This window comes from Oenanthe melanoleuca, chromosome 4 (assembly GCF_029582105.1).
Source record: "Oenanthe melanoleuca isolate GR-GAL-2019-014 chromosome 4, OMel1.0, whole genome shotgun sequence".
Classification (NCBI taxonomy): Eukaryota; Metazoa; Chordata; class Aves; order Passeriformes; family Muscicapidae; genus Oenanthe; species Oenanthe melanoleuca.
In genome coordinates this window covers 8,772,567-8,797,926 of record NC_079337.1, presented here as the reverse complement: position 1 = coordinate 8,797,926, position 25,360 = coordinate 8,772,567, and the positions used below count along the sequence as shown (strand labels likewise).

Genomic DNA, 25,360 nt, shown 5'->3' with positions numbered 1-25,360 from the left:
AGAATTATAATGTAATATATAACATGCAATACAGGTTTTCCCCCACTGTTCATCTTGCAGCACATGTTCTTCATAGCTCAGTCCTGCAAATCAGATCACAGGGGGAGAAATATCTGTGCTGGAAATTTTCCCATGAAGGAGGCAGCATTGAATTGGGGCAATTCCTTGAAATTCTTTGAAATATAAGAAAAGATTAGCCATATTTTACCTTGTTTTTCTCACATATCAGAAATCTTGTGTTCGAAGTGGGAGAAAAGTGGAAGACTTGTCTTAATGCTGCATATTCACAAGATGATCTGCTTAAAGAATGAAGCAGGGAGTAAGGGATGAATATTTCACTCTGGTCTACTAGAGGGTCCCAGATGTCCTTGAGCTCAGTCCTTGCTTGTTCACTCCATTACTACATCTCTAAAAATAGGTCAATAAATCATGAAAGTTAATTAGGGTGTGTTGGATATCTGCAGAGAGAAAGTGGTGTTATAAATAGTTATCTTTTTATATCTTACCTTCATTCTTATTTATGGGTTAACATGCTAAACATGCAATTTCATGTAATACTCAAGGTGATTTCCACAATTGCCACAGCCCTCTTTAAAACCCTGACATGAGAGAGCTGCAGCCAGATGCTTCCCAAAGGTCAGCAGATGTTTGAATTACTTTTCTGCCATTAAGGTGACAGTGATTATATTCTCTCTGCTGCTTCATGCTTGTGTTGGTAGGGTTAAATATATTCAAATATAAAATAAAAATTCAGGAATGATGAATACATATTTATGAGAAGTTCATATTGTTGGCAAAGTTTGTTTTGATGACACTGTTTATAAAAGCACAGGTGTGTGATAAAAGATTTCAGTTTGAAATAAATATGCTCCTTAGCTTTAATTGGGCTGTTCTATTCTTTTTCTTCTGCCTTTTATGATGCACATTCCATCTTTAACAAATTATCTACTAAAAAATAATCAAGATGTTCTAAAGTATTTTAGTTGCCTGGAGCAATCCAAAGAACTTTCTGCTTTTCTTGGTTTTTGGTTGTTGTCTTAAAAGTGCAGAACAAATATTCACTTCACTGTAGTAAATGCACTTTGATTAATATTGTATGCTTCATTTTTATGTGGAGGTTCCAAATTGCAAGCACCTGAGATCACCTGTGCCAGTCCAAAGCTCATCCTCCTTCTTCAGCATGCCTTTCCCTGCTGTGACAGAGAGCAGAGGAAAATCTCTCTGCCAAAGGTAATTTCACCAGCACTGCAAAGGCTCTTCCTTGGGCTGCTTGTCTGATCTGCAGTCACATCTTTATCAAAGGGATTTGTGCTCTCCTCTGCCCAGACTGCCTATTCTGAACTAATGAACACTTGGAAATGAATTTCTCTAGGAAGAGTTTCTAGAAAGGAAAGTGTTTAAAGGGACTAGCTAAATGTTCATGAAGCAATTGGGTGGAGGAACTCCATGTGAAAGCCAAGTTTTAATCTGAGTCCATCAGGCTGTAATAAATCTGTTTCCTCCTGGTTTTCAGTGAATCAGGATGATGCTGAGCATCTGCAACTATTCCTAGGATGCTAAGCTAGAATTTGCTTGAAAGAGCTTGTGCTAAAGCATAATTTTGTCAATCAAATTATGCACAAGATTTTTTGTATTTTCTAACCATTTTGATAAAAGTTCATCTTCTGCTTGGCAGGTGACTTTCTCCCTTAAAAACAGGATATAAAAATATAGAGGACTTCTTCAGCTTCACATACTTTTTACAGCACTTCATACTTACATGGGAATCTATGACAAGAACAAGGTAATAAAAATGAAAGCAAATAATTCTAAAATAAAACAACTTTCAGACTAATTGACTGACTTAAAAGCAGTGTATTAATACAAATGCTTAATGACTGTTGAATTATTGAGAAATTATATATATGTGGTCAAGTACTAATAGAGATTTATTTCAGAAAAGTGACAGTAATTTTTGATTTAAATGTTAGGGTTTTGTTTCGTTTTTTCCTCAAGAAAGCAATGTTAGAAAATTAAATATCGAAATGCAGGCTACCACATTTAGGACAATGATTTTAAGACAATAAATTAAAGTTTCATAGTGTTCTTTTCTGGAAAGTTCACAACATCCTGCATTATCATGGTCTTAGTAAAAGGAAATTCAAAGGATTATCATGGGGAAAACCAAGTCAGAGCAGTCTGAAATATCCTTGAGAACTGAGAATAAATAAGAGGCAGCTGAACCATTAAGAAATAGGCATTAGCCAACGTAGGGGGGCTTTGTTTGTTTTATTGTTGTACAGCAAGGTTGTGAGCCTGCTGATTTCTATTCTTTGTGGGTTTTCCTTTGAATTAGCCCTGTGTTACAACCACTAAAAATACTGAAATAAAAACATTGCTTAAGCAGATATTACACTAGAAAATGGGTCCAGAAGAAGTTATTTTAGAAAAACCCATGACTGGTAAAGATATGTGAGTTAAGTCCACCTAAAAGCAAATATTTTATTCATTAAAATTTGCAGCTGAGATACTACAGTTGTTTTTTTTTTGTTTTTGGTTTGGTTTTGTTTTTTAGTTTGTTTTTTTTTTTTTTTTTTTTTTTTTTTTTTTTTTGTTTTGTTTTGTTTTGTTTTGTTTTGATGGTGCAAAACCGGTATTGTCAATATTCATGTTATTGCTTCTGAATTTTAAGAGGAAATTTTTCTTATTGTATAAAGGATGTGGGTTGAAATTAATCCCTAATGAAGCTTCCTCTAAGCACTTCTCTCAGTGATAGTTATCAACACCTTAAAAATAACTCATCTGTATGTCAGAAGTTACAAACTACCATAAGCTCCATAGGATAACTAGAGAGAGGCTTGTACAAGCTGAACTTGATCACTTTCCAGTGTGGCAGTGTGAGAGAGCTGGAGACTGTGTGCTGTATTCTTATCTCCTTTTAACTGCTTTTTTAAAATCATCTTCCTTCATGAAATAACTCATTAAACATCTGAACTGTAATTCACAAACATGTTTCTATTCACATCATGTAAGTGCAGCAGTATTCCATGGTGATATGATAGCAGAGATTTGCTTCTTCAACCACTTTTGTTGGTCTTACTGCTGAGAAGTTAATCTTCATGTAAAATATGTCAGTGAATTTCTGTGTAACCAGCTGAAGTATGGCTGATGGGAAAGAGGCAGTTTTGAGATATTTTGCCTTTTTTTTTTTTTTTTTTTAATATTTTACTTGGTCTTCAGCAGTCCACTACAAGAAAGTCATTATCTCCTACTTCTGGTTATAATGAACCATCCCATCAAAGGATGTTAACTCTCATTTTGTCCTTTGGATCCATCCTTAGCCTTGAAATTACCCCACTGGCCATATTCCAATGTGGTTTCTGTTGGACCTTAGGCCCCACACAAGGTAGCTCATCTAAAAGTCAAAGAAGTGGATATCAATAACTTATATTAAGGAATATAAATAGCTGAATATATTTTCGATTAACTACTGATGCAAAAGTTTATGGAAAGTAACAAAGACCAATTATTTTCTCTTCTCTTCTAAATAAAAAGGTATTGGTTCTTGGGAGGAGCAGAAGGGAACCTAAATGAGAATGTCTGGTTCAGCCAGACACTTTCCAAGTGTTGCTGTCATCAAATACATTTCCAGGATGTCTTTGTATTTAAAAAAAATGTGCCATGCCCTGCAAAACAAAAAAAAAAAAAAAAAAACAGAAATCAACCAAACAAAGCAAAACGAAGCAAAACAAAACAAAACAAAGCAAATTTAACCTGATTTCTCTCTATTTTGAAAACCCTAATGGTCTTCATTATAGGCAGAAAGATATAGATTTTGTATGAAAGAAGAGTTGTGGTTTGTCCTCTCTTCAGAATTATGCAGGTACTTGGGGCAAAAGTAAGAAGTATTTTATTATATACTCTTCAATTATATACTAGTAAGTAGTAGATATTCAGAGGTAATTTATTCTTTGCCTCAGTGTCTATGTGCTTATTATTATTATATTTTGGGTGGAAAATAAAAGCTCGATAAAAGAAGAGAAAGTTCCTATACCATGAAATAGTCTAGAGCTGCCTCTCAGATCCCAGGCTTCTTGCCCCAAACAGTGAATAAATGTCTGACTTTTCCCTGAGCCCTGTATGTAATGTAGATTTTTAGAAAAAGTTATTTTGAGCTGGTTGCACTTGTGCTTAACTGAGCGAGGCAAGTAAGAGTTATTACTAAAGGGAGTGGCATTCACTTCAGCTGCTGTGGTTTGGTTTGACAGGAATCAGGAATCAAAGCCATAAGCTGTCACAATTCAGACTGGTTTATTAAGTGATGTCAATGGCAATCTGCATTAGTGGATGGGAGCAATTGAAATGGTCAAATTGTCCTTTTTTTATAGCATGTGTCTGATTGTGCCAGTATCCTCTGGCTGCAAATCTTTAAATCCTCCCTAGCTTACATTGCTAGAGTTTGCAAGAGCTGGCCTAATCTGCTGTTCCCAACGGCAGGAAATAAATTAATTTTTAATAATAGCAATAAGAATAATAGAAAATGAGTTGGAGCTACCATGGGACACGTGGCATGGTTCAGAACACTTTTCAAAGAAAGCTGTTTCTGTGAAATCTGTAGGGCAGGTGATTACTAGTGGGAACTAAAAAGTTGATTATTAATCTAACTTTTCTAATAATAAGAACAGCTGAACTTTGGATGATAGAGATGATAATGGGCATAAAATGGCCACTTTTATATTAAAAGCCATTAAAACCACCACAAGTTAGAGTTTACATTATGATAATAAATACAGCTAAGAAAGGCAGTAGTTTCTGTGTGTGCATTCAACTTTCAAAATATAAAAGTTAGATTGTTTGACATTTTTCATTTAGTTATCATTGTTTTGCAATGCCCCATCTTGATTACTTTTTTTTTTCAATTTTTAATAGTATTTTTATGCAGAAATATTCATTGCTGTGATGCCAAAATGAGTTTTGCTTTCTTTTTTTTCTTTTATGTATTCTCTGTATTCTTTACTCATACATTTGCAACTCTGTTGACTATTTTGCATAGTTATATAATTCCTAGCTAGTTTTCCCAGTACTTTTCCCTGCTCTGATAGGCAGAAAGACAAAACACATTCCAGAGCTCCAAGCTGGGGCTAGAAGCTGAACTCAGGGCACCAAGGTCAAAACCAGCTCTTTGAGACACATTTTCATCAACAACATTTTGTCCCTAAAAAGTGAGGGTGGAATTCAGAGATGGCTGAAATGTGGGAAATTGCCTTGCCACTTGGTTTTTGTCAAACATGCTAATTTGCCAAACTTATAAAACTGTGTTCACCATGTGGGGGAGTGGGCATTTTGTGGGCATTTGCCATATCTGCCCCTGCAGGCCTCCAACAAAGACCATCCTTTATATTGCCTTCCATACTATTATCTCAAAAGTGTGTTTTTTCATTTCTAGGTTCTTTAAGGCATCAGTTTTTTAAACTATATCCAGGGACAAGTCAATGTTCAAGCATCCCATCCAGTTACAATGACAGAGATTAGACATCATGGCCACACTTCAGCAACTCATGTTGATCCAATCAATTTTGATCATCACTGAAAGGAGAGGAAAAGGGTACCAATAGTGTTAATTTAACACTGCATATTCTCAGCTATGTTTTTATTGAAAACTCTCCCAGCTCTAAGCAACCTACATAAAAATGAAAACTGCTTAGGCTATTAGCCAGATGAATTTATCTTAAATAAAACATTTATGCATTTCATTGTTGAGTTTGTTTGAGATGCAGTGAAATAATTAAAAGCAGTGCTTTCCCCTTTTTATAGCCCCCAGTTGTTGTTGAAAATATATTATTTATATGCATATATATACATTTTAGATTTTGCCTAGTTTAGATATCTCAAATACTATTTTCTCAAGTTTTTCAAGGTCTGTTTTTGAAATCTGGGATTATTTTCCATATGCAATAGATAATCATACACTCATAGATATAAGCAATCTTAGTATTAATTTATATTAAAATAAATTTCAAAATATAAAAAGTTAGTCTATTTCTTATGAAAAAAATCACTATATTTTAGTATCAATTTGTCATTGGATCTTTGTTTTGGACAGAATAATTTTGATGTGTCTGCAAACAAACTAACCAATCAAAAGCCCCAATTATATTATTAATATTGTTTTTGCTATAAACAATTGGTTCACTTTATCTTTTAATTTAAAAAATTACCTCTCTATATATGCCCTGGATCAAGTTTGTTCTGGTTTCTTCTTGGATATCTTCCCTAAGCTGGATTTCTGCTCAAATTTCATTTAATAGTCTTTGCATTTGCCTTAGAGGGTTTTCCATACTTTTCTTCCATTCCCAGCAGAAATCTTATTTGTTTTATATATTGGCTTTGGTTCAGTTGATTCTCAAGTATTTCTTATTCATAATTATTTTGTATGTATCCACCTACAACTTCCAGTATAAAGCCTTGAAATCTAATTTATAGAAAGAATATTCTGCTGCCTCTCTAAATAACACTGAGTCCTCCTTATTAGTTAGTCTTATTGTAATTATTTTACATTGTAGTCTGTAACTAATTCAAATGTATTTTTGACTAGCATAATCAGTACTTCATATTATTTCTGTAAATATTATAACTTTATGAAATGCCTTCATGCATCTTTTGCATAGCCTGGGGGTTGTTTTGTTTATTTATGTGTGTGATAATCTTAATTTGATGTTTTTCTGCATACAGTAATCTATTATGAGAGTAATTGCTTTAGCCAAATGTAAGTGTCCAGAAGAATTGGACAACGTGTATGAGTGGAGTAAATGTCAGTCATTTACATTTTAATTATGAAGCATTAGTGCACAAACCCCATGTTGAATTGTGTTTTCTGAACCTAATTGCATCATGGAGTTAATATTGATTGCAGCCTTGTTAGTGACATCAGAACACAGCCATTAGTTACTGAGATGATTCTTTTATTTGCTTCAGGGATGCTTGATGCCACAGTCATGATTAAACACAACTTCCATCTGTTCTAGCCTTAACCAAGTTATATCTGACCCAAACAGGGAGTGGAATGATTCCAGACTCTCTCACATTGCTTGGCTCAACGCTTTTAGCTGTGGCAACTCTTTTATTTAATTTAAAAGTTTGGCAATAAAAGTCTTTCAGTTTTAAGAAGTGAAATAAATCTTAAAAAAAAATAACAAATGAAAGAGACTCTTTGATTGAGTCTGCCATCTCACATCCAAAAGTTAAATTTTCAAGTTTTGAAAGGAAACGAGCAAAGTTCAGAATCTTTGCATTTATGCTGTTCAAGTGTAACAAGATTTTAAGCTATCAGCAGGATAAAATAATCACAAGCAAGATGTTGTCACATTGCATTGGTATTTTGGTTAGGTGTGGAAAGTGTGCAAGATTTTTTGTTTGTTTGGGTTTGTTTGGCTGGTTGTTCTTTTGCATTTTTTTTAAACAGCCAGGAACTGTCATGCACAAGAGGAAAAGGTACTTTAACAGCAGTCGATGCATGTAAACCCATGAAAGTTATTTAGAAGTCTGCTACCTTCAGCCAGTTTTACTCATTCGAGCTTCTAAACAAAACATAAAATTTCTTACAGGTGCAAATGAAGTTAGTTGACTCTGTGTTGAATCAGGGAAGGGTGATATACATGTTCAGATCAGTGAAAATGGAGGGGCAAAGCAGGACAAGAAACTTTAATTGAAGGAAAAGGAAGTCAGATGGCAAATGTGAAGAATGAAAGAAGGGACTTCATGTCATTCCAATAAATTTTAATCTCCAAATTAGTTTAGTAATTTTCAGAAATTTAATCAATCAAATAAGTGAGCTAGCCTGCTTGATGCCTTCCCTTTGAAAGTTTTCAGGTTAGATAACTCCTACAGAAAAGTGTGGAAATTAAATAAATCAGAAGTTGATAGATGTCTTCACATCCCTTTATTATAAATGTGCTTGCAGTTGTGCATTTAAAGTTTATATAAATATAATTTGAGCATATGTATGTATGTTAAATAGACGCAGAGCAAACTCTTCACATGATGTTTATTCTATAATAAAATAGGCAAAAAAAAGTTTGCAGGAGCACTCCTTTGTCTTCTATTATCTCCCAGACCACCAAAGCAGTGACCAGCTATCCATCAGACTAAGCTGACTCTTGCCCATTCCTGCATTGTCTAAAGTACAGTCTGAATTTTCACTTTATTATTTTTTTATCTCCCTCTCTTCAGCTGTATTTATCTCTTTAGTCCTTCTTTGTGAATTACTCTTTTAGATACAGCTATTTGTACAAGGAACTGCAGGAAGGGTAGAAAAGTGAATACCACATGGTGCTTAAATCAGGATTAGTACATTACTGTGTCAAGCTTTTGCAACCTCTGTATTTTCAGAAGTTTACTACTGACAGAGACATTTAAGAGAGAAAAATACTGCATCACAAATGTGAAAAAAAATCAGTAGAAGGGCTTTACTAAACTGACAAACCATTTCCTGAAGTTTTGTTGTATAAACTTTTACCTTAAAATCACAGTTCAAAGCTAACAGAATGTTACAGTAATAAGATGTAAAGAAACTTTGGATGTTCTTGCCTTTATGTGCCTGAAACACAGTATTAAATTAGAACTGTAATGGTAAAAGAAGGTTTTAGTTTTTATTTTGTTCACTTTGCATTGCATTCGCACTGTTTTTTTCATTGTATTCCTTATGGTAATTCACCCAGGAAATCAGCTCTTTGCAAACAATAGGCATTGTTTCTGTTTGTGGGATTTGGATGAGTACATATTTAAATATGGAAATATAATATGGGGATAGGAAAACATTCCTTGTTCTGGGAAATCCTCAGAACATATGGAAATCCTTATTTGATTAAAAAGCAATAGCTATGTTTATTAAGAGTAAACCAAGAAAAAGCTGGTGCTTGGAAGGCTTTTGTCCTGGGTCTAGCTTCTACTGTAAACATCTGTAAAGTGCCTGGGTTTGAGTGCTGAAAGCAATGGAACTTGTGTAAAACCAAGAAACTTCTTGTTGAGGTCAGAAGAAGAGGCACAGCAGTTGTGTTCAACATGATAAAACCTAATTGCTGGATATATTCCATCTTTTAGCTTTTCTGAGAGCACTGGAATAGACTCAGAATCTCTTACTGCTGTGAGATTTTCTGCCTTAAACTAAAGTGGGTTGTATGTTCTGGGCTTGGCATGAATCTACTCTCTTTAGGTAGGTGTTTTCCAGTTTAGAAGACAGCTCCCCAAAAATAAAATGCAGACTATGATCTCCTGGTAAGAAATAGAAAACTAATGAATAGAGACTGTAGTAGAGCAGGATTGCTTTTTCTCAGTCTGGGAAAACCTAATAAGGAAAATTCTGAGGCAGGCTGCTAACTGAACTTAAAATATGTAATAATAATGAATAATAGTGATATAATAAAATGGACATATTGCAATCTGTATCATTACTGTGATGAGATGACTGATGCATGCAATGACTTCCTCTGCTGTCTGGTATTTTCTATCAGAGATGTGACCTTTGCTAGACAGGCTGACAGCTTTATTGGAAGTGAATGTCTAAGCACATATGTAATTTTATCTCCCATATGGTTGTAAAGTCACAATTATTCCATGTATTAAAATCAGTGAAAGAATCATGATCATCTTATCATGGTGTTTCAGAACAGAAAAATAGATTTTTGCAAGACCTTAAAGGAAAAATGTTGCTTATAGTACAAAAATGTTTAAAATACCACTCAGTTGTGGGATTGGATGGGGAAATCTGAAATTATAAACAGAAAAATTGTTCCTTACTAAGGAAATTCATCTCTTAAATAATGAGGGGTCAGGCAGAATTTAAACAATTTTCTTTTCTCCTTGCTAATTGCTCAGGACTGGGACAGGGTTCTGATCATGACTTCTGTAAAGCACAGCTCATTTTTAGTTAATTATAAAAACTCCTGTTTGGATGCAGCTAAATAAAATAGTAGATATTAAAGAGATCCTCTTTTCTGATATAAACTGCTGATAATAAGCGTGTGAATAGCTTCAGGTGAGCCAAATCTGTTTCGGTTTAATTCCTAAATTTCATCAATACTTTTGCTTCAGTTATATCATCATGCCAGCATGTATTTGTACTTTTCTATAAGTGACAATTTGTTTATAGGAAGAATGTACAATGTAAGTCATGCAGAAAAATAAGTGGATACATTTGGGGCAAACTGTGAAAATTAATTTGGTTTATTTATTTATTAGATGTAGTCCAGAGTCATAACTATTTAAAATGTTCATAAGAGTACTTCTATTGCTAGGTACTCTACAGTGCACTACTATTAACTTGAAATACAAAAGTGGACTAAGAGCTAAAACTCTTGAATATTCTTTATTTGCCATATAGACTATAAATAAGGTATGAATAAATGGCTGCCAAAGTAAAAAATTAATTATATGTGTCTAGTGAAAATAATTAACAGAATGTGTTGGTGTAGATGGATGAAATCTAAAGCTAAAAGCATATTCTGACTGTTGTCCCTGCTGGGAAACAATTCTGTTCAAGGTTCAGGTGCCATTATCCATGGGGATAGCCAACAAGGTAGGAGTGTCATGCACAGACATTCATATTTTAGCCTGTCAATGCATTATCATGTGTTTGGATTTCCTTTGGAAAATTATTCTTTCTGTCACTGCCCTAGAGCCAGTCTGTGTTTTATTTGTATGGAGTACTGATAATTTATTCAGAGCTACTCTAGTTGACTGTAAGGTTTGTTTTCACACTAGCTACTTCACATATTATAAATGGCAAAATTCAGCTATTTTCTGCTCTTATCTCAATTTGGGAAGAAACAATGTCTAAATTAAGAACAACCCAGAGATATGAATCATAAAAGCTTTTTCATTTTGATTTAATAGTTTTTATTTCAAATTACTCAATAGCTTCATTTAAGAGTAGCTATACTGGTAATGTTTGGGACTAAACCCCTTATTTTAAACAAAAAATTTTCTTCTTAGACCATTTACTACTTTAGATTGTTTTCTATATTTTTCTTTAAATCTTTTAGTAATGCCATTCTGTTTGAGGATTCTTTTAAAAGGATTTGGTGGTAAAACAGGCCCAATGGCCATCACACATTATTTCCTGGGCTCTTCTGTACTATGATTAACATAATACAATACAAATATCACCTGACTTTCTGTTGTTAGGTGGTTTTGGGGGGCTAACTTTCATTAAAATACTGCCAATGAAGAGTGGCCACTGTGATCTTATAGGCTAGATCAGTGATTAGAAGAAAAAGTAAGTGTAGTTTAATTCCATATTTGAGGTTACAGTAGGAATTGTCAAGTCCACCTGGACTCCATCCATGAGTAAACTTTGCTATTTAAATCATATTGTTGATTGCTGTTAGGGTTTTGCTATGTTTGAAGCAATATTTTTTTTCAAACATCTGCCTTCCTCAATTTCTCTGATATCTCTTCATTTTCCAGAGTGCTGCTTCTTTGAATAACATACATACAAAATGTTTTGGTATCATTTAAATTCATAGAAATTAATTTATAAAGCTATTAATGGGGCACACTCTTCTGATTTTGATTGGATCTGCTTGAATATTTGCTGAATTTCTGTACCAGTGATAAGATATGGTGCCTTCCTGAGAATGTATGGAAAGAGAATCAGAGCATGGCAGGTTTGGAAACATCCAACTAGGAGCTCATGTAAAAGCTGGAATTGGTTAAGAACTAGTTTCCTCAGTTGGTATGCTGTGTTGAGGATTTAGCACTGATAATTCCAATTTTCCAGACTATTCCTCACTCTTCTAAACAAACCTGTAGGGCAAAACATTTCTATAATTAATTTTAAATAGCTATGGCATGTGTTCTCTCAGTTTCTTTATTGTGTATAAATATACATATTCTTATAATACATGTCTCTTTCTCTCTTTCCTATTATCTCTTTATATCTTTGGACAGAAACACCTCTATGAGGAAAGGTCCCTTCTAAAAGACAATGCACTATTTTTTCTCATACACAGACTCCCAACTCACTCTCTGCACTTTCTGTAGGGTACCTCAAAAGTATTCCCAGTACACAAGTCTTAGTTTCAGTGGCCTGACCTTTTCCAGTGGGATAATATTCCTCATGAGAATTTCCTACTAGATCTAGTGCTGAACTCATTGAATATATGATCTTCCTTGACAGTGAAGTGGGAGCTGAAACCTTTGAATCTAGCCAAGGATTCAGGCTACTTGAGTAAGGCTTTGCTTAACAAACTAACTTTACCTTTAAGCTCCACAAATCATGAACTGCTGCTTTGGTCTTGGGCCAGGAGACTTAGCACCATGCAGAACCATGCCACTGATTTGCTGGTGTGTCACTATATCTCCAAAGGGTAATGCCACAAATATCTTCTTAATTTACTGCAGATAATGGGTAGCAGACTCCCTGGCTCTTCTCTTAAACCTCTCAGCAAAAACTTGCAGAGTTCCCACAGATTCTTTGACTTGCCTCTTGTGATGCCTAGGCTCCTTCCAAGAAAGATGATCCATCTTAATATCTCCAGGATTTTGTAAATGCAAAAGAAAATAGACAATATGAGCTGAATTTTTCCCCCCCACTAATTTCACATCTCTTATGTACTTGAGCAGTCAGTTGATCATACAATTTGACTTTGTGCACATTAGATGGCCAGAGGTACATGATATTGCTCTCTTACCCATGCATTAAGAACAAGAATTTGTGTCCTGAAGCCTTTTGGATTCTCTAGAGCAAACTTGTTTATTTTTCAAAACTGAACATCTGAAGGCAATTTTCTAAACTCTCCTGTTATCTGAGAGCTGAACAGCAAAATAATGTAGGTCTGAAAAGACCAGCAATTCAGTACCACCCACAGAAGGACAAGGATATCCACCTCAGCAAGTACTAAAGAGCCTGGCTCTACAAGACTGCTGCAGATATTTGCATTGTATTTCTAAATTAGATCATCCTATAGAAATAAAAAGTGGTAATTTCTGAAATTTTACCTGCAAAAAAAACCTCTCTGTTTTTATCCTTTGTCATGGGCTCTTATGGCAGTCAATTCAGATAGTGTGGATACCAAATCATTTAATTGATGGAACATTTCTTACCAGACATTTACTCTATGACTGTTCCAATGATTGAAGAATAGTAATAAGATTAATAAAGAAAAAAAAAAAATTGCTTACATAACATGGCAGTTGCTGATGTATTGTTTTATGTGAAGTTAACAGTGTATGGAAACATTTTTAAATTTCTTCTGGTAATCCAGTCCTTTTTGTAATAACATCGTTGATTTTATTTATTTTATATTAAAAGAATATGAACCAGGATTCTCCATTTAGTTTAGCTACGAATCCTTTTTGTCAATTAACTGCTTGTATCTTTAAAAAAATTAAAAAATAGATTTCTATTTCAAAGTACTAGTTGTTAAAAGGAAAGGCAAACAAATAAAATATCAATGGACAAAGAATTGAGCAGATGTAGCCCCATTAAATGGTGATTTTTCATTCTGGCTGTGAATTTGCTTCACAACAGACATTTTACTGATTATAGGGAGCATCCAGATGTGGGACACTTTATGCTGCCTCTGTGTGATTGCTCCCAAAAGCAATCAAAACCCTTGCCTGATTTATTAGAGCTTTGCTAGCATTATCTTTATCATACAAAAGTAACAATATACAAAAAATATGGACTGTAAGTCTTATGGTTGTTGGCATCTATTTTACAATTTCATTTAGTTCAATTTTGGAATATAACGCACGGATGCCCTAAGAATGTTGATAGTTTAGTTGATAATTGTAATTGATAGAATGGCCAGAGTTTCTATTTTTAGTGGGTTTTTAAAAATTTTATTTTATTTATTTATACGTGTTTTCCTTCTGCTTTTCTTCTTTGTGATCCATTTTCTATTATTTTTACTGCATTAAGGAAATAATTATTTTTTGCCAAAGGCTTGACTCTTATATATTTATGGAGTACTTATTCCTAATGTTAACCATTCTGACTGGTTTTGTGAGATTGTCAAATGTACAAATAATCCTACATAAAAACTTTCACTCACTCCTAATCTTTAAATGGTAAAATCCAAAAAAACAAAAAACATAACAAAAAAAAACACCACCAAAAGCAAGCAAGCAAGCAAACAAACAAACAAACAAACAAACAAACAAACAAAAAAAAACCCCAAAAAAACGAACAAAACAGAACAAAACTGGTAAAAATGAAGCTTTTTATGTGCTTAAGTCCAATTTGTTAAGACACCTTTTAATTTTCCCTTACCCTTTTTTGTTTTGATTTTGGATTTAATAAATGGCACTGCTTTATTATGAAAGATGCAGGATAAATCCATTGTGAGTCTTCTGCTCTCTAGTTCTATATTTAGAGTTAACACAATTTTTGAGAATATAATTTTGGTCATTATTAAAAAAAAAATAAAAATGTAAACAATAGGGCAAAAAAACCCTGATAAAATTTGCAACTAATTAGATTTTTCCACTCCATAAATATTTTGCTTTCAGCCAATTAAAAATAATTCCATGCAGAAATTATGTATAAAAATACGATAGATACAAATGCATCATTTTTTTCTGATGATCCTTTTAGTCACCAATGATGTGTAAGAATCAAATATTTATTCTTTATTCTGCATGACAATTGGGGTCCAGATAAGGGATTGTTTCTTTCCACAACCTAGTTAAGGTTCATGAACTTTATCTTTTTATTTTTGGTCCAATGAATATTGAGCTATTTGTATAATTTTCTTTCAAGACTTGAGAGATTAGGTCAACACTAAGGGATGGTTCTGAGTGAAAACAGTAGCATGTACTCCTCTTCCAGGGTTCAGACTGTTAAGAATTTTACCAAAAATATTTTTTCTCCAAACCTCACAAAAATTTTACAATAAAAATCCTTGAAATTAGTGGAGAGCCTCAATAAGAACTTTGTATATCAACTTCATGTTTGCTAACTAAGCAAAACAAAACAAAATCTTTCAAATTTCTGCTTTATTCAAGAAAAAAACTTCTGTTTTGACTGTCTCAGAAATTTATGAAGACACAGAAATGACAGATTATCTTATTTTTTATTTTTCTGTTTTCCCCTCATATCTTGTAATTAAAATAAGTGATAGAAATTTGACAGGTTATCAGAGCTATCTATAAAGAAATTCTTTATTGCTATAACATGCTACTGTCTTGATAACTTTTTCATACATTATTAACCTTTTCCAGCATCCATCTGTCTTTGCTAAGAATGCATAATTGTGAAAATTTCACACTTCTGAGAAACTCAAAATTCAAGATAAAAAACCACAAAAGACCCCAAAACAACAGCCAACCAACCAAACAAAAAACCTGCCTGAAATATTAAACTTAATCTTACATAAAAATGAAAAAATATCTTTTGTTTCTGAGAATTATAAGCAAACATGTTAATAGTTTGCATGCAAATTCCATTAATACTTTTTCTTGCAGTCTGGAATACAGTGAATTATTTCTTGGAAAAATCACTGTTTTTAATGCTCTGTAACCATATATCTATCAATGATCTTCCAGCTCTGATGCTCAAACCAAAGCTAAGTGAACACAAAAGATATTTTTTAAAAGAAGAACATCCTTTTTTTTGTATTAAATTACATTAATTTCACTCCACTGGGCTTTAAGTTCTGTTCCTTTAAATTGCTATGTAAAAAGGCACATGAGCACAGGGCCATTGAGATTTGTTTCTGCTGATGTCAAAAGAATTTATATGCAGGGGAACTGAATAAAATGCTGAAATATAGTAATATAAAATATAAAGATAGAAATATAAGCCACAAATATGCAAAATAGATACATTAAACTCTATAAATCATAGTTAGTTGGATAGGGCTTGCTTGAATTTAATTAGATGTGGCTCTCTGGCCCTAATGCCCAGAAAAATATTCTGTTCTTAAGGTAATTGTTTCTATAAAATGCCAATGTTATATTTCAGTTGTCTCTGCAACTGTTGTGGTTTGTAAGGTTAAACACATGGAACAAGGAAAAAAATGTGGGGTTCCTACTGAAAGATTTGGCTGGGAAGAATAATAATCCTGAGCTGAGAGAAGCAATTCCCATTGTCTTCCCTGGAGAATGAAAGCTCTGTATCATTCAAATGTTCTTTTATCCCAGAAATAGATTTCAATAGAAAGAAAGAGTATATTAGTTAATATGTATGGGGTATTTTTGTTTTTTAATTTATATTTCAATTTCCCATTTTCCCTAATCAGATCTTAAACTCTCTGAGAAATTGTATATGTAAACAAAGCCCTAGTAACAATTATGCCTGTAAAGGAAATTGTATCTGAGAGTGTATGTTGACAACAGCTAAATTAAGGGTTTTTTCCTTTCTTTTTTCTTTCTCTCCTTGTCTCTGTATGAAGTATCACTCTCAACCAGTGTACATCAAGGAAGGATATTTTTCTGTGCAGGAAGGATATTTTTCTATTTTAGAAGATGTGCACAACTACTAAAAGTAGGAGAATGAAGTGTCCCTGATATGAGAGAGTTGGCTCAAGTAGTTAAGTTCGTGGATGAAGCAGAAAAAGAGCCTCACAGACTCACAAAAGTGGTTCCTGATACTGGACATGACCAAAGTGGAAAAATCCAAAATAGACACATACAGCAGAGAGCAATATTTCAAGGGAAAAACTTGTGACTTAAAATGTGTGCATTATTGCTTTTTAAATACATTGGCATTTTGCAAGCAGAACTGGAATATTACATTTACAGAAAAATAACATAAATCTTGTTTGAAACCTGGCAAAAACTCTTAAGAAATTATATACTACAAGGTGCATATAAGTTTTTTCAGAACTTTTATTTGGCAGCTGTGAAAGTGTGGGACTGAATTGATAAGGAAAACCATATTTAAAAAAGAAACCTCAACAATAGAACAACCCTCAAAGCAAAGAACAAGAGAGGGCATTCCATGATTATTAAGAACTTCCACTTATTGATTTTTCATCTTTATTTATTATTTAGAAATGTCTACCCATTCACACTGGTCTAGGACCCAAATATTGAGTACCTACAAGGGGCATAAAAACATTCAACAAATCAGGAAAGTTTAAAAACTTTTAATGATTTGAAATAGAGTGAGATTCAGGACATTTACAAATAAATATTCTTATTCTGAAGTTCAAAGAGCTATGGTCCAGTTCAAAAGGGTTAGCAGACAGAAAGTTGTCAGAATTTAATTATGCAACAGTAATATCCTAAGGTGTTTTTCCTCACTTCCAGATTGCAGTTTGACTCTTCCAGAGGATTCACTCTTTTCAGATGATTTTGGTGTGAATGCAAATAAAGGAAATGTGTTTACACTTGGCATTTTGAATAATCCTTTTGTCTTGGGCACAGGTGAAGGAATACAAGATGCAAGAGACTATTGTAGCTGTGAAATTCAGCTATTAATTCTTCTGAGAATTGCCAGCAATTCATTTGTGCACAATTTCCTTCTTACATCTGACAACTGTTTCCAGAACCATTGTAGGAGCCCTACTGCTTTGTTTTTCCTTAAGAAAAAAAATTAAGTGCTTTATAGGTATTCTTGGACTATTGATGTGGATTATTCCAGTGCAATACCAGCTTCCAACCCTAAAAAGGTCAAAGCTATTATAGATTGATCCATTTCATCTCCTACTGAGAAAAATAGAAAGACTTCAATGACTTCACAGGGAGCTTAGCTGGTGTAGCAAAGTCTTCCTGAGAAGAAGGAACTTCAACTGTGGCCTAGTTGAAATCCAGCAATTATGCTAAATTTTGCTGCAAGGTCTGGGTAAGGTCACAGTTACACATGTTCTTTTTTAAGTGCATGTTCTCACCATTCAGATTGTGCCAAGTTAGCACCAGTTCAACAAAACTTAAAGTATATAACAACAGTGGTAATCATTTTATCTCGTTCATCAAATAAGAGGAGTTTATTTTTATTTAACATCTTATTCCACATGGTTGGATTTAGACTTTGATCTTGCTCCCACAAGTGAATTAACATTTAAGTAAAGATTTAAGTTAAGATTTAGAGCATTTATGGAAAAGAGTTGAAATACAGTCTCTGGGACAGTGACTCTTACAAATAGTCTCATGTCCTGACTTCTCCATTATTCTCCAAGCATCCTCAAGCCATGATCACTTGTAAACCATCTACTCTGGTTTTCTGTATCAAACTAGTGTTTTTCTTGAGGGGCCATGGAAAATTTGTCATTCCAACATCTTTTTTCTTAAGACTGTGTGAGATAGCTTTGATTTACTCCTTTCTGAGGGCATTCCTGCCTGGCAATAAATAAATATATCTCTGGTTTAATGCTATTTCTCCCCTTGGGTGTCTTTCAAATGCTTTTAACTACAAGGGATTTTGCTGAAGTAATCCATCAATGCTAGTAAGACCTCATTCAAGTTGTGGAGGCCAGTATATAGTAATATGACTGGCTCTCAAGGACATTAAAAGTACATTTACCATGCATAAACCATGCTTATTTCTCATAAGACTGTTCATCTAGGTTTGACAATTTTAATTAAGAAAGCTGCACAGAATTTGGAAATGTTTTTCCTGAATTTTCCTAACAGTTGGGAAACAGTTTGGATGTGGATAAAAGCATGTATTTCTGTTGGCGAGAGTGAAAATGGAAGCAAATAAGAAAAAAAAGAAAAAAAAACCCTCAACAACAACAAAAATCCACCCAACCCCACCATGGTCCCCTCTACATGAAAAAGAAACCAAACCCTTCTTTAAAAAATATTTTCTGCAAAAGAGTCAATTATTAATTCAACTAAAATATTAGAAGTTTTTTTTTTCCATTCAACTGATGTGAAGACAGAAGGAAAAGCCAAGCAGGCAGGGAAATTCAGAGTTTTCTCCATCTACCAGTACCCTTTCTTATTTTCAGGTTTTGAATCAAACAATAAACTCTTATAAAATCAGACAATGAAATACTATATGTTTTAAATAGTAATAAAAAAAATCGAATACTGAATTGTTCATATGGAAATAGTTCATAGTTTTCTGAACAGTTCTGAAGGGATTAATTATTGTGTCCCTGTAGTCAGGCTATAACACAGTAAAGTGGAAATCTGAAAATGATAAATAGTATTTTGCATGTTCACCCAGTTTTATTCATAGCATATGTTTTATTTACCTTATTTTATTCCTATACTATGTGGCCATTGTGCCCTGGATATTTATGTGCAATGATGTATGAGTATATTACCATTATTATTTTAAAAGAACACTTTTCAGTTATTTTGTAGCAAAACCATGACTGAACACCTGAATAAACTGATAGATCTTCCAAGGAAATAAAATATTTCATTATAAGTAACTTGTAGATATACAAATACTTGGGGTTCAGAGCTATTGCTTCTGGAGAGACTCAGGTGCATTCCCATTACATCTTAAAACTTAGTGCCAGGCTGGAGCCAACGCCAAGGCCATTGATACATCAAGATTCTTTACTGCAGCTGTGCTTTTGCTGTGTGCTTTTTGTTTGTTCCCATGCTGAATAAAAGCCTGCAGACCAAGTTGCCCTATAATTCTGGATAATTGGGTGATTCATTTTAAACCCCTTGGATGGTAGGTGGAAATAATGGCAGTGCCTGTATGAATTGGAAAGGTGCCTTTCCATTGGAACCAAGGTGAGACAATTTGTTTCTGGAATACCAGGGAGAACAGAACTGCTGCAGAATAAATGCCTTTTTGAGATAAAACTAGACTAAACAGCTTTAAGCTTCCTTTTTCTTGTTGGTGCCTGCAGTTCTGAACATTTTAATTGAGGCTTTTCTTTTGTTCCACATAAAAGAAAGCTTTGACCATCTATTTGAAGTGAAATGTTATTTTGTTTAAAATAACCCATTTTAACAATTGAACTGTAATTCATTATTTTAAAAGCATTTGGTCCTATCCTGAGTTGGTATAAAATCAATATTAAATTAATAAGAATGATACATGAATAAAGAACCTAATAATTTACTTGTTCCACCACACAATTTATGCAAGAGACAGCATTTAATATTTTCCTAAGATAAGCAACACCATTTTGTTTATCACACAAGTGATTGTATCTGTCCTCTTTGATCTGTGAGATGTAAAGTTTTAGGAACTAATTAAAAGCTTTGGCCTTGGACATGATGTTTCTGCTTATTTTCTCTGCCTTCAAAGTATGGATATATTCAAGTTTTTAAAAAATTGTTTATTGTTATTCCAGACTACAATCCATAAATCTAAATATCAGATATTGCTAAAGTATATGTACTTTAATTTCTTAAAATTCAAATATCTCTAAACTTTAAAACATGTCATAGAATTCAGTATACAGATGACACCACTAAGAATTAAATCTGAGCACCTAAACTTTGGCTTTATTAATAAAACATTCTAGCACCAAACAGCTGATTATGTTTTGTCTTATCAGATATCCAAAGAAAATTATGAATTCTGAAGAAAGTAATATGGTGGTGTCACAGTTTTCAATAAAAGACAAATTCTTTAGGGAATATGTTTCTATTTCCTTTCTGATAATGACTAAGTTCTTGCACAACCATACAGAATATAATGAGCTATTTTTAGATATATGAAGTTACAGCTGCAGTTATTGAGGACATTTCCTTAAATGTGAGCTCTCTAATATTATGCATAACTGATCATACTTTACAAAATTTTGGACTAAGTGAGTTTTTATTTAGAGTTGGTCAATACATGTTTTTCTTTTGAGTATTATTAACTATAAGCAGCTTGGGAAATATGGAAGTGGCAAATGCTTAGTACACATAAGAGCAAAACCATGAGTAAGGAAGAAAATTGATGCAAGTTTCATCAATTCAAGGCATAATCACTAGATAACCAGTGAATTTAAAGAAGTTCATACTAGTGTATAGTATTTACTTTGCAGAAATGAATGTCTGGAAAGTATACTGTATATGAATATATAATTCTAAGTATATAATAATATAAGAACCTTGAATGGCATTACCTCTCAGCTGATGACAATAGAGGATGCTTACTTAAACCATTTATCAGTCATGAAGGAATGACAAATGGGGATACTTTGAATAATTATTTTATAAATCTCAGGAAAAACATATCTATTTGAGAAAAGAAAAATGAAGTATAAAAACACAGAAAACTGAACCGTCTATTAGCAAAAAATACTCTTCATTCAAAAAAATTCCAAAATGTTTACATAAAAAAAACCCCTTAGGAATCATAGCTATTCAAAATAAGATTAATAGGGAAAACAAGGGTGTTTCTAGCACCTCCTGACAATCAACACCAGTGGAAACATTTCAGCTGATGCCTGCTTTTGCAGTCAGTGAGAACTGGCAGCAGTCAGATCTCAACTTCCAAAATCTGTTTTGAAAGAAGGAACCTGGAAGCATAAATCATTGTGCATTATGGAAACTGATCTGTGGCAGAGAGCATAAACTCAGGATCTCTCTCTCATTTGGAAATGGGAGCTTCTGGAGGTACTTTCAGGAGCTTGTGAAGGTAAGTTGTTTTACTTCTTATTTTAGCCTATTTAGCAACTGTATAGGAATATCTCATCAAGAGGAACAGCAGAAGTGGAGATATTAAAGACAACTAAAAAATAAGTATGATGTTCCATGTGGGTGTGCATTTTAATGCAATCAAAGCTCCTGTCTAGCTGAATGGTTCAAAATATCTGCTGATCAAAGGACAATTCTACTTTGTGTGTGGCATCCCAGAGGCAGGGAGGAGCAGAGGTGTTTCACTCCAGCTGCAAAACTTGTCCTTATATCAGGAACCTTTCTCTGGTGCGATGCTTCCTCCTCACCACGGCTTCTCTCTGATCCTCCTGTCACAAGAGCTTTGATCCTGTGCTAGAATCCCACACTTTGATTCTGTGCTAATCTCACACCTCCAAAGGCCTGTTTTCCCATCATGTGGCCGTGCTGTGCCTCTGTGAGAGCCACTTGATCCGCGCTATCACATCCCTTGGGAATTACAAACAGAACGCCAAGGACCGGCTGCATTTTCATGTAAAAATGTATGTATGTAAAGACAAGAATGCAGCCTGTTTCATTTCTCTTTAAAGACATGGTTGCCTGTGGGATGTGCTAGAAGAAAGCCTGTGGAGCTGATCAGAGGATTAGCTTTTGCACCAGCTGCTGCTACTGAGGAAGAGAAAGGCAGATCTAATTCAACATGTTTCTCCATCACTTGAAGCACCTGTGTTCCTCAAACTGGCTGCTCATAACCCTACTTCAGCTCCATTTTTACTGAAATTCAAGGAAGCTTTGAATATTAGTTTTTAAAATACCTGAATTCATAAGCTGTCTGATTATTTATTCCTCAAATGATTTATAATAGTTTATCACTTCACCCTGAACCAGAACAAAAATTTATAAAGAATAGGATGTCTAGAAATAATTCATTTTGAAACAACAAATTTTGCTCCTTTTTGACAGGTGAGCTGGAAAACTTTTGCTGAAAATCAGTAAATTAAAGGTCAAAAGTAATTTATACTCTCTTGACTGAAAATTTTAAATGCCTTTCCAGTACAATTTTTCTTTGAATACATTATTGTAAGTAGCAAGAAATACTTAAATAATCTCTTAAGTAAGCTTTTAAATTAATATATCCTTTCAAAGTCTACATATCTTGCTCTCATTCTGTATGGAGCACATGAGCCTGAATTATTGTACTATAAAGTAACTTCAAATGAATTAATTACTGAAAATTCAGGGACACAAGGTGAGAGAAGAAAATACTGATCTGAGAAAGGGCAAAATGTTAGATAATTGTGTAGAGAGACAGAAGAGCCAAAGATGTTATTGATTCATAAACAAAGATGTTGGAGTGCTTTAAACTGCAACTGAAAATTCCCTCTGTACAAAATTTATAGTTTCTTTGTTAGCTCCACTCCTTCGATAAACAAACCAGTAAAAATACTTTTGCATGTTTAATAAATCTGTAGAAACTGAGATCTTTTGAAAACTAACTCTTTTCTCTCAAACTAGAGTTAACTGCAACAGTGATTACAGAACAGAAAGGTGCAGAAAGACTGATTTACATCAGAGTAGTGTGATGGAATGTTTTATATCCTGGCCTAATGTTTATTTCAATGTATGTGCAAAAGCCTTGCTGATTTCAACATCTGGCTATAACCATGGGACTTAGCTTCCTTATCTCCAAATTTAAATTTACTGCAGAAGATGAAAAATGGCATTTCAATGCAAATACTCAGCAAAACATGGGAAAGTAACTTTAATTTAAGAAGAAAATAATTTTCCTATGAATTAAATGTGTATTGATTGTTGCAAGAGCAATTATTACGTTTAGCAACAATGAGAGAGATTAATCTAGTTGCAATCTAATTAATTTAGAATTGCATGGGCAATACAAACACACAATTAGAAGGAGCTGCATTTCTAGGAAGCTAAGGATTTATTAATGAAAAATGTTCTGACTGTATGAGTAATTAGTATAGAATCCAGGGAATAACAGTTTTTAAAAACTGCTAGTTTACCATCTCTCCAGAAATAGAGAAAAGGAATACAGAATATACAGAAGACACAAGAGAGGTACCAGCCTTGCTCATAGCTTAAGTCTGTATTAGAACTATTTATGTTAAATTAACAAAACTCAGCTTCCTTACCACCAAAGGACAGAAATCCTGCTATATAAAAAGAACAAAACTTTTACATTTGTGGTAGATGGAAAAAGGAGAAAATATTTAAAGAGCTGCCATTAAAATATGGCATTCCCTCTTGCAGTGTGGAAAAGAAAAGCACAGGACAGGTGGGATGCATTCTGCTGGAGGGTGTGTGGATGTGAGAAACCTGAATAAAACAACCCAGTGAGTAAATTTGTGGAACAGGGAGGAATGGCCCCTTTTCCCTCTCCTCACACAGAGACTGCTCATGAAAAACCTTACACTGTAATCCCTAAAAGTTATTACATCAAAATGGTTTCCCTGACAGGGCTGAGTGATTTTTATACAGGGATTTTGAAGGAGATGGACCATAAATTTTAGCAATTCTGGGCAGTATTTCATAGCTCTATAGGCCAAATGAGGTTTGTGGGTCATTCTGAAGCTGCTGCTAGCTAAACAAGCAAGAAATGTGTTTACCTCTGCTGTCATTAGAGGATAAGGGACTGGATGAGATGTGTCTCACAAGATGCTTAGCAAAATTTGATGAAACATTATGTTTAGAGCAAAACAAAAGCAATCAATCAAGGAGAAAAGAAAAATTAATCTTGTGCTGCAAGACCACGCAGAAGGGGCTTCAAATGTCATTTAGCTCAGAAGAGCTGTGGCTGAGCATTTAAACTTTTTCAGGGGTACTCAGAACAAAACTTGTATTTTAAGGTGCAAATTTTATTTTCTTGCTAGAATTAAGCTAGTTTTCTTCCATCAGATGCAGTAGAAACAGAAATATAGACTTAAATAAGAAGAAAAAAAAATTTTATAAAATTTAACCAAATTAATTAAAAAAAGGCTTTTTCTCAGATACATGGTATGGAGAAACAATGTATCTTTGTGAAAGATTAAATATAAAAGATAATATTTGGAAAATAATTTGCTGTGTCTTAATCCTGAAAAAATTTTCTTCAAGATTTCATTTTCATTAATATTTTAAAGTCAATATCAGTTAATAAATATTTCCAAAATATTTCACAGAAATTAATTAGCCCTGTTATTTACTGTTAGACTGTAATAGTTCATGCATCAACCACTGATATAAAGTTTTGCTCATTTTAGCAAAAATTGCATAAAGAAGCTACAACCACAGAAACTTCCTTGAGGAACTTTGGACTGTGAGTCAAACTGCTGAGGTTAGATAAAGAGAAAACCTCTCATATTTACTATCAAATAAAAACTTTTCTAATGTCACTGGCATGTGGTCTCATTTGCACCTTAATTTGGGCAGAGGCATTTCTAATAACTTTTAAAACCAGAAATTGGCAGCTGTTTCCTAGAATACAGTAAAATGACTTGTCCAGAACTGGAGTGGATCAATAGTGTCACTGGTGAGCAAATCCCCTGAACTTGCTTTAGTTCTTTGCTTTTGCTACTAAGCTGTTTCCCATCAATTTCTGTGGATAAGACAATTCAAAGCCAGTCAAATAACTCTGCATGTCATCTCTGCTTCTTCTGTTCACTCTCCCCAAATACATTTGTTTTGCTGAATAGAATGAGACTCCATCTGTCTCCATTTGTTTGAGCTCTCTCCACTTTATACTCCCCCTGTTTAAATATTCCAGGTTGTAGGCTTGCTGCAGATTACTGGTTTCTTGCCTCTGCCTTTTCCCCATTCACAGCTCCAGTGCTGGGAGAGCAGGGGGCAGTTCTTAACCTTCTGCAGCAGCTCTTCCATCCACTGAAGGCACAGCCCGTGCATTACTGACTTTTAG

At 33.9% G+C, this 25,360-nt stretch overlaps 1 long non-coding RNA gene across 6 annotated transcripts in view; it reads left to right on the top strand.

The window, feature by feature from the left end:
- The window catches only part of LOC130252575 (uncharacterized), a 112,816-nt gene that overhangs the window by 43,510 nt on the left and 43,946 nt on the right, over positions 1-25,360 (top strand). The window contains exons 5-6 of one of the 6 annotated variants that reach the window (XR_008840388.1): positions 23,719-23,801; positions 24,708-24,850. The exons of 3 other annotated variants lie outside the window; for them this stretch is intronic. This is a non-coding gene — a long non-coding RNA (uncharacterized LOC130252575). 2 more of the 6 variants (XR_008840386.1, XR_008840389.1) reach the window with 2 other exon arrangements.